Source organism: Phoenix dactylifera, chromosome 2 (assembly GCF_009389715.1).
Source record: "Phoenix dactylifera cultivar Barhee BC4 chromosome 2, palm_55x_up_171113_PBpolish2nd_filt_p, whole genome shotgun sequence".
Taxonomy (NCBI): domain Eukaryota; kingdom Viridiplantae; phylum Streptophyta; class Magnoliopsida; order Arecales; family Arecaceae; genus Phoenix; species Phoenix dactylifera.
Genome location: NC_052393.1, coordinates 22,526,152 through 22,541,270, shown reverse-complemented (window position 1 = coordinate 22,541,270; position 15,119 = coordinate 22,526,152).

Sequence of the window (15,119 nt, the reverse complement as noted above, 5' to 3'; positions counted from 1 at the left end):
TGGGGATGTTCTCCGGACCATCCAGCAAGAGCACGTGCAGGGCCCGGATTGCGGTTGGATTTGGAGATTTGGACTCCACCCGAGGGGTTGCCTTATTCCTATGGAAGGTGGCCTGGGAGCGCCTGCCGACGAGATCAGTGCTGAGCAGACAAGGGATGAGCATTCCCCCCTAATGTTCGGCATGCCGGGTGGACGAGACGATGGATCACGTGTTGTTCCAGTGTGTGTGGGCAAGGGGGCCTGGAGATTTGTTGTGGTGTCGCAGGATGTTTGGAGCTGGGGGGATTCTTTCATACATGCTATCTGGTGATGGTCTAGTACCCCTTAGATGCGCCGAGTGGCCATAGGAACGACTTGCATAGCTTACCAGATTTAGCTGGCAAGGAACGCTCGGACTTTTGACGAGCACGGTCTGTCCCTGAGGTTTGTGGTGGAGCGCACCTGAGCACAGACAGCTGAGATCACTCAGGCAGGCTTAGATTACGGGCGTTTGATAGCTCAGGACACCTAGGGTCCCCATATTGCTCATATAGCGCTTCGTAGGGTGTATTTTACCTGAAAGCCCCCATCCCCGCGTTTCTTCAAGGTCAACTTTGTCGTTTTGGAGGGCGGCAGGAGGAAAGGTGCTGGTTTTGTTATCAGATGCCCGAGCTCCAGGATGGTGGCTACTGGTGGCTGCCAGATCTTTGACACCTTGATTTCTGGAGCAGAGCTGCCGACGGCATGGACCGGACTGTGTCATGCTAGGCGAGTGCTTCGGGCTACCTCGATCATACTGGAGAATGACTTAGCCACTGTAATCAGCTAGGTCCAAAAGGGCCCATGCAGAGGTGGAGGGGTTTACCCCTTGCTTCGAGATATCTGAGCGATGGTGAGTGATAGAGTGTCCTTTCAGGCTAAACATGTGTATCGAGAGGACAATGGAGCGGTGGATTAGGTGGCAGTATATGTGGCGAGCCACTCTGGAGGCATCGTATGGGCCGAAGAGGAGGAGTTGTCTAGAACACTTTGTGATTTATTGTTTGTTGATTTTATTAGATGTATCCATACTCGTAACGTATGAAATATTTATTTAAAAAAATAAAAAAAAAAGTTAACGCAGTAGTTTAGAAAAAGCTCATCATGCGGTAAATTTAGGAAGCATGTACAAGCAGGACCACTGAGTTGAAGACAAGATGATTTGGCAGTGGTTTAGACGAAGTTCACGTATTTATCGGGATTCCATAAAAGAATTCTACCATATGCAGCAACCGTAGAGTGGCAATTGTATCGTCCAAGCAGCCAGCCTCTCAATAACGAGACGTGGCACAGCATATCTAAGGATGAGCATAAAAAAGAAATAGGACTCTCATGCAACTTCTCAAAATTTAGTTTTCCCAGTCCTCCACAGGTCCAATGGTCCGTACGTTATCTTGGAGAACTCACATAAAGACATAATGACGCTCCTTTTCTTCGCGGCTCAATGTTCTATTTTCTTGTAGCTCTCGGCATCGAGAGGAGGATTCTGAATTTTTTTAACAAAAAAAATTCACCATTTAGTTCAGACAAAACAGCTTTTTGAATTCAACGGCCGCTCTACTGGACTTCTTAGAAAAGGTTTAAAAGATTTCAACGATCCCTATTTATTTTTATTAAGGATTTTTATCTAGTTTCTTTGAAAGACTGGCTGCAGTTTTTTTTTTTTTTTTTATAATGTATCGGCTGCTCATATTGCTCTAATATGAGCACTGACATAGAAGCAAAAAGATTACACAAAACAAAAGAAAATGAGAACTATTGAGTTCAGAGAAACTCTTCTGAATGGTGAGTAACAAATGAGACGACCCAGTCAGCAGCTTGGTTCGCCTCTTGAAGAACATGCCTGACCTACATAGCCCGACACTCTATAACATCCATTGCATATCGCCCAAAAGCGGGTGCTTCACATCCTCCCGCCCCTCCTTCCGAAGACGCATGATCAACGAGGATGAGTCCCCCTCCAGAATGATGCAACCAGCCTGTAGAACATATCTCGTATAGAAAAGCCCCTCTCATGCTGCCCCGAGCTCTGCCCCAAAAGTTGAGGCCTTCAAGGAACGACACCCCCCGCCGCAATCAGTTCATCTACTTCTCACAGGCATAGAATTGTGCAAGAGATGGGGCAAATCAAATGTTGAGCATGTCATGCTCTCAACAAGATTACAAGCCGGAGGTCGCGACAACCGCCGCATACTCATAGAAAACTCTTCCTACGAGCACGTAAAACATCTCATTATGATATCATAATCAAGCATCAAAAATAATTTAACTAAAAACGTTTAAATTCTAATTAAATGATAAAATTACAAGTCTTACAAAACTAATAATATTCTAAAATTTTGCATCAACCTTAAAACAAAATCTAATCTAAATAAATATGTCAAAATCTTGTCTCTAATCGCTCTTGCATGATAAATTACCGAGTTGAGCTAATTTTTCGAATCTATAAAAATAGTATTAAATTGTATAATGAGCTAGACAACCCAGTAAGTAATAGATACCTTGACAATTCATGCAATAACATAAAATATAATTACAAATTACAAAGAATCAGTATAAAGGCATAATCAATTTCATTTCAAAAGACAAATTCATTAAAAATCTATTTCTTTCAAATATTCATATACATAATCATAAATTTAATTCGAAATAAATCACATTTAACTCAACAATCTTAGACTATAACCACACTTATACCCTATGGCTAAGCCAGAAATAAAACCGTACTTATATCTTACAGAGTGGGTCAAAATACCATACTTATATCTTGCGGAGTGGGCCAGAATACCGTACTTATATCCTGCGGAGCGGGTCAGAATACTGCACTTATATCCTGCAGAGTGGTCAAGAATATTATACTTATATCTATAGAGTAGGCAAGAATAGCACATTTATAGTCAGATTGAGAGGTCAAATCTGATACATATCAAAATTTTTTTATAAAATAATATATATATATATATATATATATTATAATCCAATCAAAATATGCATATACGATGTAAGATCGGTAAACAATATAACAATAGTCCGAAAAATATTACTCCAAATTACATATCTATTTTTCATTTAAAACACTATCTCATAAAATTCATGATTCACATGTAAATTGATTAATACTTTATTCGATGTAAAAATAATATTATATAAATAAAAAAATTAAAAAAGGCAAATTATTACTTACTTTGCAAATGTAATACAACTAATAGATCTAATTAATCCCAAAAATTTTTCTCAGAGCCTAATATTCCAAAATTATACTTTTTATTAAAATTTCATCATAATTATTTTAAAAATTCTAAATTTCAATATCCTTACAGGGCTGACCAAGCAGAAATGCTTGACATTCGGATCGGTCCGATTAAGATGATATCATCGAATTATGCTCAGATTAGGATACAGATGGTTCAACAGAGGTCGGGATTGATCAAATTTAACAGTTTTGGTAAGGACCAGGGTGGAGGCTGACACGCTGTTCGACGATCCTGGATTAGGACTCTTCACCTAGGTCGATCCAAAATTACTGAGAATCGTACTTACGGGGTCCAATCAACTCCAGAGAGGGAAAATCCAAAAAAGAGAGAAACTTATAGGGAGGGAAAGGATGGAGAAGAGAGAGAATCTCAGTTTTGGTTCAATTATAGGTCTAGGTTTGGTTGTTAATGGCATGGGTCAACCTGGATCAATCAACATCTTTGGTCCATCAGTCAAAAGAGAGAAACTTTATTGAGAGACAAATAAGGGAGAATAAGAGAGAGAAAGTGGGGGAAGAGAGAAAGGAGAGACGAAGAGAGAATAGAGTCTCTCTCTAGCACAGAAAGAAGAAAAGAGGGGAAAGGGTGGCTGTGGTTGGTGCATTGGGTTAGGGACCCAGGGCCGACCAACAAGTGTTCGACAATGACTAGCGGTCGGCGGTGCCAAAATTAACAAAACAGGAAACCAGAGCTTCTTTAACATTTTTGGCCATTGGCCGCTCATCAGCGACCATTGCTTTGCCGAGAAGGGTCAGTGAGAGGTTGGAGGAGTCGATCAAGGGTCCGACATCAAGAGGCGGCGACACTGGTTGCCGGAAAATGGAAAGAGGCACCAATTTTCCCAAAAATAGGAAAAAACAAGGCAACCGTTTCTTCACGAAAATCCAGCGATCATTGGCCGAAATCAAAGCTTTCGAAGACCACAAAAGAGGGAGAGAGAGACCAATCAAAAGTTGCCGGGTTCTTATCTGGTTCCGACGATAGTTGGTGACGGCAACAGCGTTGTCACAGTTGATGATTGCGGAGGAAATTGAAGAGAAATCCGGCGATGGCTTCGATGAGAGATCTAGGTTCTAGTGTGGTGGAAGAGGGATGAGGAGGGAGCTCTAAATAGAGCTCGGATGCTACCGGAGTCTAATTTGGAGTCTGATTCCATCTGACCAACTTGCGGGAGTCCTCTTCTTCCTAGCGGCCCAGATATTGGGTATCACAGAGCATGTCTAAATCTAAATAGTATCTGATAACATTTTTTAAAAAGAATAATAATAGGGACCGCCGAGCATTTGCTTGAATGATGTTATTTTGGCCAAGAAGATGAGATTTGATCCTGAGTGGGGTCAAGCTGTTGCTACACCCCACAATTAGCAAAGTCTTGATTTTGCAAGTTCTAACTCTGTCTGTGAAACTTAAGACTCCGGCCTAAATGAGACGAGATTGGTATGAGCAGCAAATGGATAGAGCTCTCTTCTTCAAAGAATAAAAATTATTAAATTTTATGTTTGGAGAAAAATTGTGAGAGCACAAGTCATCTTCAATGGACACCTAATTCTTCGCAAATAGAGTTCCTTTAACTCGAGCCTTGGATGATAAATTCCTGGATGTTTGAGTCTGAATAATGATGATGCGGGTGAGTCTCTCTTCCTTTCTTTTAAAATATTTAGATTAAAACACTTTTCAAGCAACATGGCTGTTGTGGTTGATGAGAGCACAAAAGTGCGATCTACATACCACTTAAATTAGTATTATTGCTAACAAGATAATGGTAAAATGACTGATTTAATATTATATTTTTGTTGGGTGCAGGTGATCGTAAATCAAGGTTAAGATGTGCATTTAGTATAAATTGGGTTTAGAAAGATGCAAAACCCAAGCCGCGCACGTTCAACTTTGCCATGATCTGGTCAAAACCACCATTCATCAAGCACACTTGCACTTGAGTGACGCATAGCAGCCATCTGGGGGCAACATGCAATGGAACATCCAAGGGCCTACATTCATCAAGCCGCGAAGATCCAACGAGAATCGAAATACATAATCAGCGGATCTGATTCCCTCTCGTTAGGAAAACAAATATCAACCGTGAACCGTGCGAAAACAGGGGAGAAGTTCGCGTGCGATCCAGCCATCCGCAGTCAACCCCCTGATCCCAAATCGGCGACTTCCCAAATTTAGTATTCCTTTCCCATCTTTGCGTTCCAGAATCCAGCTCTTCACGTGCGGATTAACTTCATATTCACCTTCAGCGCCTCAACCTCCTGAATCAGTCTGGATTAGCTATGATTTCGGATCGAGCCAGCCTTTCCCCCCGATCGCGTTCAGTTGTCCATCTTCAGCCACTTCTTCCTTTTCAGCAGCAAATATAGTTTTTTTTTTTCATTCAACGGATCTCTTCCTGGCGTAATCATCTTCACCGCATGGAGGACCCCTGATTTCACACAACATCCAAGCCCCAGCTTCTTTCCCATATCATCCCATGCATCCATTTGAAGGAAATTATTTCAGCCTTCCGGCCTTCATAGGATCTGCGTCCGAACCTCCCGGACTCCGCGTCCGGGTATCCCGCGGCCAGCCAGAACACGCATCCCGGACGACCGCTCCTCCCAGAAAAGTTCCAGCATGCTTAGTTTGTTTTTTTTTGTTTTTATTTTTGGGGATGTTTCCTGGAATGAAAGGAAATGAGAAGATTGTTATGAGAGGAGCTCTCTCGGGAGGGGGGGATGGCTCTTATTCAAAGAAAGAAAAAAACAGAGAGGGGGGAGAATAGAAAAATAGAGAGACTGCTCTGTTTCCCAAAGGAAAACGAAAAAAAAAGGAAAAGAGAGGAGTTAATGTTTTTAATGAGAGGCTAAGTTCCTTGGTGAAGGGTGATGGAGGAACCTTTGATGTACTGCTTTTCCTGAAGTAAACTCCGAACCTTTGCTTTTATTGATTTATATTTTTGATGTATCATGGATTCTTGCATAATTATTTTGCTGTAGTTCTTTAATGGTTTATGTCTACTGATACATGAACTACTTTAGTATTTGATTTATCGTTGATGTACAGGCACGATGAATGCTTAGAAGTTGAGTTCATATGTTCTTGAAACACATACCATGATTAGATCTATTCCACTGTTAACATTCAATTAAGAATCACAAAGTTTATTTCTTGAATACAGTATCATCAAAGGGGAATCCGGATCCCTAACCATCTCTTCTTTACTGAATTTTATTTATCTGCTTATTAACCTTTACTTCTAAACTTCTAAAAACCATCTTTAATTACATCTGAAATTATGCTAATAACATATAGATCGTTCCCTGAGGAATTGACCTCGGACTTCCGAGTATACTACTTGTGCGATTCTCCTGCACTTGGAAGAGCAGTTTTACTTTTGCACCAGTGGTTCAAATTTAGCTCGAGGGTGACCACGCTGGAGGAGTCGGGGGAGCTACCGGTCGGGATGGAGAAAGGACGTCACTTCCTGCTCGCCGGCGGACCTGCACAAAGTCTCACCGGTGGGGTTCCGATGAGGGTCCTTCGATGATTAAGTTAGAGTGGATCTTAACTGGTCCAACCAAAAGGTCCTTAGGTGTTACCTAATGGGACTATTTATAGTCCCCGCGGATGTGCCCAGGTGGCAGAGGTATGGCCCATTCTCATCATGGAGGAAATGTCATAGGCTATGTGGCGCGTGGCCATGGCTTGCTTGGGGCACATGGTTTCGAGCTATCCCTGCGTACGGTGTGGCGTGGCGGGCGTTAACAGGGTATGGCCCTTGGTTGCAAGGTATGGCCTCTGATCGTCATGTCGTTGAGTGGCCAACAAGCAAAGCATGACGAGGTGACGTTATAATGTATGGCCACGTATGTGGGCTTAGGCGTGCATATAGGCACGCGCATGAATGCGGCCGTGGGCGAGGTCGGGCTCGTTTGGAGGCCGCAGCATATACTTGACGAAGTCAGCTCGGAGAGCATTGAGGTCGGGCCAGCTTGAAGACCACGACATGTTTGGTGTGGTCGGCTCGGCGGGCTCGCTTAGAGGCTGCAGCATATACTTGGCGAAGTCAGCTTGGTGAGCACTAAGGTCGGGCCAACTTGGGGGCCGCGACATATTTGGTGAGGTCAGCTTGGCGGGCACTAAGGCCGGCCTAGTCTTCTTGACTCCGAGGTCTGCTCGGCAGGGTACCCCGAGCTCGGGTCGGGGCGTCATTGTGGTACCTGCGATCGACGGGGCCTCTTCGGCTCTTGGTCGATCTTGCAGGGTGCCCCGAGCTCGGGCTCGGGATGTCATTATATTATAGACGGTCGACGGGGCCTCTTGGCTCTTGGTCGATCTTACGGGCTCATGGCAGCGGAGAGATCTGGCCGAGGTCGGCTTGCTTTTGATGAGGTCCAGGGTCGAACTGGTGCTCAGCGGGACCGAGGTCTAACTTGCTCGGTACTGAGGTCTATTTGGCTGAAATTGGATGGTCCCTGAGGTAGGACGATCCATTTTGTATCCCATCAATGGCCAACAAAATTTAAATATTTTAAATTGTTATGAAAGAATAGTTTACGAGGCTTTTCTCACAACAAATAGCTAATGTTAACTCTGAGTGAAGTCTGGTGGCAGGAAAGTCAGTCTGAAATCTGAATGCAGAGGGATACCCAAATTCATGATCAAATTAGAGAAAGAAACATATGGGCAAAATATATGATCTAATAGTTCCTATAAAATTGTATTTATCCACAAAGAATCACTACAGGAAATATGGGTTTTAACGACGCTTTTTTGCCGACGCTTGTTCCAAGCGTCGATAATTTCCGAACTACCGCCAAAAATAGCCGACGCTTGTAAAAAGCGTCGGCTAATTACGACGCTTATTAGCGTCGTCGTAGAGTTGGGATAAGACGACGCTTATGCGCGTCGTTGAAAACCAAATCTCATCAAAACCCGCGGCCGCCCCCCTTCTCCCTCTATCCTCGATCGATCAAGCCTTGATAGAGCTAGCCGACCCTTGTCCCGTCCTTCACCCTCCTCTCCGGCGCCGAGTGACCTCCTCTCCTCCTCTCTCCTCCCTCCTTTTCCTCCCCCCAAAAGCTCGGGTCCAAGTATTGGCCATGGCCGGCGATCGAAGAGCTTTTCCAGTTCGTTGCCTCTTCTTCTTCTGGATCTCGTCTCTGCTCTCGATCTCGCTCGCTTACAAGCCGGGAGACATCGTGCCAATGAGCAAGGCGGGCCAATACCACGGGGTAAAACTCGAACTGAAACTCTCGTTTTATCTGGATCCGTTCTTGATCCACTTCGATCTGATGTACTTTGGAAAATCTCAGTCAAGAACTGTCTGGAACGATGTTATTGGCCGCCACTACCCTATTTTTGCTGTTAATCGGGAGGTAAGATCTTTTGTTTTGTTCTAAGGTTTTCCGCCCTCATGATTTGTTCTTTATTTGTTTGTTTTTCTTTTGATTTTTGTGCACAGGTGTTGATTCCGATACCAAAACCTACTGGTTTCACTGGTGCCAATCCTTACAAGATGTAAGTCTAATTGAATTTTTGTGTTTTTCTTAATTTGTCTAACATGTCATTTGAATATGCTTCTCTTTAGTCAATTTACGGTATCTGTGCAAGAATTGATGTCTGTATAATTTTTTTTATAAGATTTGTTGAACTTAACGTAGCGCATATTAAGCATGAAAGAGATAACAGCTTCTGAGTAGGATTGAATTGGAAACAAGCATGTGAATGTGTTGTCAGTTCCATATAAGCCCTCTTCCTGCTATGCTCGGACCATTCAGGTTCAAGCGCATTTTGTTTTGTGATTGCAATCTTTACTCCCAAGCCACTAGGAATCTTCCTGTTGGTATGCAAGAAGGTATATTTGTCCATTTTTGCTCAGGCGGGATGAATTTGGGATCCTGGGTGGTTTTCCTTGAAAAGAAATCGACTTCTCGTACACAAGCTATGAAATAAAGTTATCCTTTTTACTGAAATTATCCAAAGATGAAAAATAGAGGAACTTAGATGTAAAGTATTTCTAAATTCTGAATAATTGGCAACTTTTGTTTCCCTGCTATACATATCAATGCAAACATCAAGAGTATAATGTTTATAAACACATTGGGCTACCACATTGCTTAGGTAGGGAAAATAATTACCTTATGTGTTCCTTCAAAAAAATAATTACCTGATATGCTGCTACTACGATTTTCTAAATTGTGGCTCCTATTTTTGCTTTCATGTCTCAAAGGTCAAAAGGTGGTGGTCCTTATGCATTATATGGGTTCTCCTATCCTTATGATGGCCTTAACTGATCCAACCATTTAACAATTTTGTTTACTATGTACGACGGAGGAGTTGGTCATGAAAGAGTACGTTTGCTTGAAGGACACAAACAAACAACTAAAGGAGCAGGTTTGGTCTGTTTGAAGTACATGAAGTCAACAGAAGATGCATGAGTCAAATATTTTTCTAATTATAGTGCAATGGTATAAATTTCTCAAAAAATTTTACACTCTGCAGATCGCCAAGACAATCGAGTGTGAGGTTGGAACAAGTGCAGAGACCATGTCCATGCAGGTGGAGATATCATCTTCGTCGACTAATCTCCCACCAATGATTTATAGCAGACTGCCTTTGGTGCCATATGCCTGGCCTCTCTGGCCTTCCATCTCTCCAAATGCTAGACCTTGTCATGATCATGATGATAGTCCTAGTATGTTTAGTGGATCAGTGTCACAATTCTATTTGCCACCCTCTGCTTGGTTTTATCCTTTACTACATGAAGTATCTGGATCCTGCTCTCAACATTCTTGCTCATTTAAAGGAAGACATGAAGATCCTGTCAGTATACTGCATGCTTCAGGACAGTCTTACGTACAGAGCACTGGACTATGAAAAGAAAGCAATGCTGCCTAGCACTAAGGAAATAAATGTTTCTTCGCCACAAATAATCGCTGCTGAGAAAGAGGAAAACACTGCTACAAGCAACCAAGGGTTGCAAGGAACAATCCAAACAGAGCATCAGATGTTCAAGTCCTTGTCCAGATGCTAAAGGATGAATCGGCGATAGGTCAAGACAATGGAACTTCACTGGAAAAATCAGAAGGAGATTGTTGTTACCCTCGAGAAATTATCGGGTGCAGCTGCAGCAGCACAAGCCCAGAAGAGGAGGAAATAACTCATGAGCTTCAAATGCTCGCAGATATGATGATGATGGAGCTGAATTCCGTCCCTGATACTTTGTAGATTGTTTTTTATGGAGTTTGATATGTATATGTTTTTTATATTTTCAAAGTACATTATAATTCATAACTTTTTATGTAAATTTAATCAGATATAATAATATAAATATTTCGAATAATCTGAATGTTTGTGTCAATATTAATGTAATTTGAATGTTTGGTTCATATTGCATAATGTGTGTTTTATGATATATGTAAATTTATGGAGTTTGATATTTTTAATTTTTTTTAAAATAATTACATTTCCGGACGCTTTAAAGCATCGGCAAAGAGCGTCGGCAAATCTCGGTTTTTGGAAAGCGTCGGCAAAAAATTTTCCCACTCCGGTATCGCCGACGCTTTTGCGACGCTTTGGTTGGCTCGCCGGATCTTTAGCCGACGCTTATAAGCGTCGCTAAAGGCCCTAAAAGCGTCGGGAAAGGTAAGTTCTCCTGTAGTGAATGTTCTCCATCTTATCCTAAAATATACTTTTGTTAATGTGCTTGAAATTATGTAAACTTCCATGGGGATGATGGATTTGTGAGAACAACACGGATAGCCATCTAAACACTTTGAGCTCGCTTATTCTTGAAACAAATTTCGGTTAGTCATTTCGCCAGTGGCTTATATTACTCTTTTTTTCTTTTGGGCTGAGGAGGGGGGGGGGGGGGGGGGGGTGTACTTATTGAAGTGTGAGTTTGCTACATGGTTGACATTGATGATTAGCTAGATAAAAAGTTTAAAAAGGTGAATCATGGATACTTGATGCTTTTATAGATTTCCATGCCTAAGTATTTGGATCTTAGAATCATTACTTCTGACCGATCTCTAAATCTCACCAAGATATCATAACTTCTGACCTATATCTGGATCTAATCCATAATGGTTGGACGTACATGATGTAAACCATTTCACATGGAGTGGGCCATAGAGGAAGCATACCAAATAAACAATGGCATGTTAGTTTAATCTGTCTCATATCTGGTAGTCCAGGTGGCTGTGATACCAAAAATCCCTCACAGCCAAAACGAAAAACTGCCTTTTGATATCATGTCAGATATGTGATTTGTGCCCCTTGTCATCATCATCAATATCCCGGAAATTTATCTAAACCTGCAGCCATTAGAATATTATAATAATCTTTGACTGTTATAATATTACAAAGACTGTGATAATAACTTGAGAGAGCAATATAAAGAGTACAATAATGATAATGATAATGATAATGATAATAATAATAATAATAATAATAATAATAATAATAGTAATAATAAAAAATATTTAGTTATGTATAATAATATATATACATGCAACTTTTCACTGGTCATTCTAATACAACGTAGTTTTAAAATTCAAATTCTACTAATTACTAACATAACTTTTTTTTTTCATTGGATTAATCCCTTATTTAAATCCAAATATGATAGTAGTTTTTAAATCCATCCATGATTTTCTCAATGAGATACTTAGAGTGTGTTTGGTGATTTTTACAGGAAAAAAGTACTAATAATGTTTGGTAGCATCTTCTAATGGTGCTTATCTAAGAACAAAAAGATTTAAAAAATATATTTAGACGAAGCCAAAAAATCTAATTTATAGTTTTATTTGTTTTCTAAAATAAAAACAATTTCGATTCACATATACTATTTAAAGTACCTGTACAAGTTGCATGGATGAAAAGAAAATAAATATAAAAGAGAAGAAAAGTTTAAGTTCGATCTAGATGTTACATGTTTGAGACTTCAAGACTTTGAGCTAGATTGTAGAGAGATCAAAAAGAGGTGTTTTTTTTTTAAATTTTTATGTGACTTTCATTTCCACTCAAAACGAGGGTTCTCATGTGAATCCCAGGCAATCCTAATCCTAAGAGCTCGTTTGATTCGCGGGAAGCATTTTTCCTTTTAGAAATATGATTCCTGAAAAGCAGATTCCTAGGAAGAGAATGTCCAGGAAAGTACTTTTGGCATGTTTGGTTGACCATGAGAAAGTGACAGATTTTTAGAGTGCTTATGTTTGGTTGACCATCCACTGTCTTGAGAAAGTTATATATGATGACCCAAAGATTGATTTAAAGATTGATTTTGATGATCACAAAATCTTGAAGTATAAATACTAATGTTTGTGTTGCAAGGAGAAAGATATTTATTTTGCAAGGAACATAGCAAGTTGGAAGAATGCAAGAAGGCCTCCAAAGCTCTCAAGAAAAGTTGGAAGAAAGCTACAATTTATTGGCCCAAGTTTCAAGTTTAAAGTATTCAAGTTGGAGGAACAAATTCTAAAGAAAAATTCAAAAGAATAGTTCTCGAGTCGACTCCTCGAAAATTCGAGTCGACTCCGATACATGCCGAGTCGACTCCCAACGTTTCCGAGTCGACTCAACAGAGTAATAGAGGAAAGACAGAACAATGAATTTTAGACCCTGCAACCGAGCCGACTCCAGAGGACCACGAGTCGACTCCGAAGTCAGGCGAGTCGACTCCTAACTGTGCAAAAGTCGACTCCCAGAGAAAAGCAAGGCAAAAAGTCAGAGAGACAATTTCGGACACTGAGAGCCGAGTCGACTCCCGCAAAGTCCGAGTCGACTCCGAGGCAGTTCAACTCCAAAGACAGAGGATCAGTTTTCGGGCTCTGAGAGCCGAGTCGACTCGAAGAGAATCCGAGTCGACTCGAGTAAGAAAATCAGAAAGTATGTCCTCTGGATTCCTGAGAATGAGCCGACCCCCAAGTGCCCAAATCGTCTCCAGCTATTGGCGAGTCGACTCCAGTTTGGTCCGAGTCGACCCGAGGACAAGGCATGCACATTAATTCAAATTTGGAACAGTGGCCGAGTCATCTCTAGTCAAGCACGAGTCGACTCCTGCAACAGGCGAGTCGACTCCAGATCGCGCGAGTCGACTCCGATCCCAACGGAAATATTGTCAGGAGGTACAGACTGTGTCCAACGGCTCTATTTTCGTCTCTAACGGCTAGATTCTTGTTTGCACGCCATCTAAAGCTATAAAATCAAGAGGAGAGCTAGGGAAGAAGGTATGGAAGTAGGAGAGAACATTTAGGGAAGAGATTTCAAAGAGATTACAAGGAAAATCTTCCATAAGCACAAAAGGGCCATCCAAAGCGAAATAGAGAGAAGAAGAGCATCCAAGTAAATCCCAAAGCTTCCTCTCCATCCGTGTGCTGCCTCAATGATCCTCTACCTCGTGCCTAATCAGAAGAGGGTCAAGTAAAGAAGAAGCCGAGTTCCTTCATCTTCAAAATTCGTTTGAGAGCTTCTCTTTACTCCATTTGTTTATATTTGCTATATTTGCTTAGTTAAGAAGCTTGTATTTGCTTTAAATTCTTTGTCTAATATCTTGTAACTTGATTCAATCAAGGGATTGAATCAAGGGGTTAAGGTTTATTGGTAAGCCAAAGTAAAAACCAATGGTGTTAAGGTTTGTTGGTGAGCCAAAGGGAAAACCAACGTTGTAAGGTTGTGGTTGGTGAGCCTTTGGGGGAAAACCAACTGGGTTGATTGTGAACCCGAAAAACAATCGTTGTAAGGTTGTGGTTGGTAAGCCTTTGGGAAAACCAACTGGGTTGGATTGTGAGCCCGTGAAAACAATCGGTTGGTTCTAGTCGGTGAGCCTGTGAAAACCGACCGAGTTCGTTGTGATCTCGCAAAACAACAAGTTGGGTTGTGAGCTTGTAAAACAACCGGCTGTAATCTGAGGGATTATAGTGAAATTCCCAAGAGGTCTTGGGGAGTGGATGTAGGTGCTGGGATGCACCGAACCACTATACTTTTGTTGTGTTTGTGATGCTCTTTGTTGTCTAACCTCCTTCCTCACTTACTTACTTAGATACTATGCTTGCTTAACTCTTCTCCGTGCATCCTTTAGTTGCAAGCATATTCAATTTACTTAATCAAGTCTCATTCAATTGAATTGCATACTTGGGCAAACTTAGACTAATCTTTTATTGAGTCCGCTGCTTAATAGTTGATTAGATTAGAATCATACTCTTGCTAAGTTTAAATTCCACTAAGCATCCATACAACTTAGCTTAATTAACTCTAAAAGATTAGAAGTAGTTAAAAAGTTTTTAAAAGACCCAATTCACCCCCCCTCCCCCTCTTGGGTTGTCACCTTGGGCAACAAGTGGTATCAGAGCAGGTGCTCTAAGATTAATTATTGATCTTACGATCAAGAGCCAAAGATCATGACAACTCAAATAGATAGTTTTCTAGGAGAAGGACAATTAATTGATACACCTCCACTATTTAATGGGATAAACTATACACATTGGAAAGCACGCATGCGCATTTTCATACAATCACTTGATTATAATTTATGGAGCATTATAGTCATTGGAACACACACAAACACTAGTCATAATGAGAAAATGGTTCAACAAAATTCAAAAGCCATGAACCTATTATATTGTGCATTAGATAGGAATGAGTTTAATTGCATATCTTCTTGCATGACTGCTAAAGAAATATGGAATATGCTTGAAGACAAATATGAATGCACTAACAAATCTGAAACATCATGTGTAGAAGAAGAGCAGTATCATATTGCAAATCCATGCTTCATGGCATATGAGGTACATGCTGAAACTAAAAGCAATTTTACATTTGATGAACTTTACGATGCCTTTTCTGATTTGTATTTAGAATATA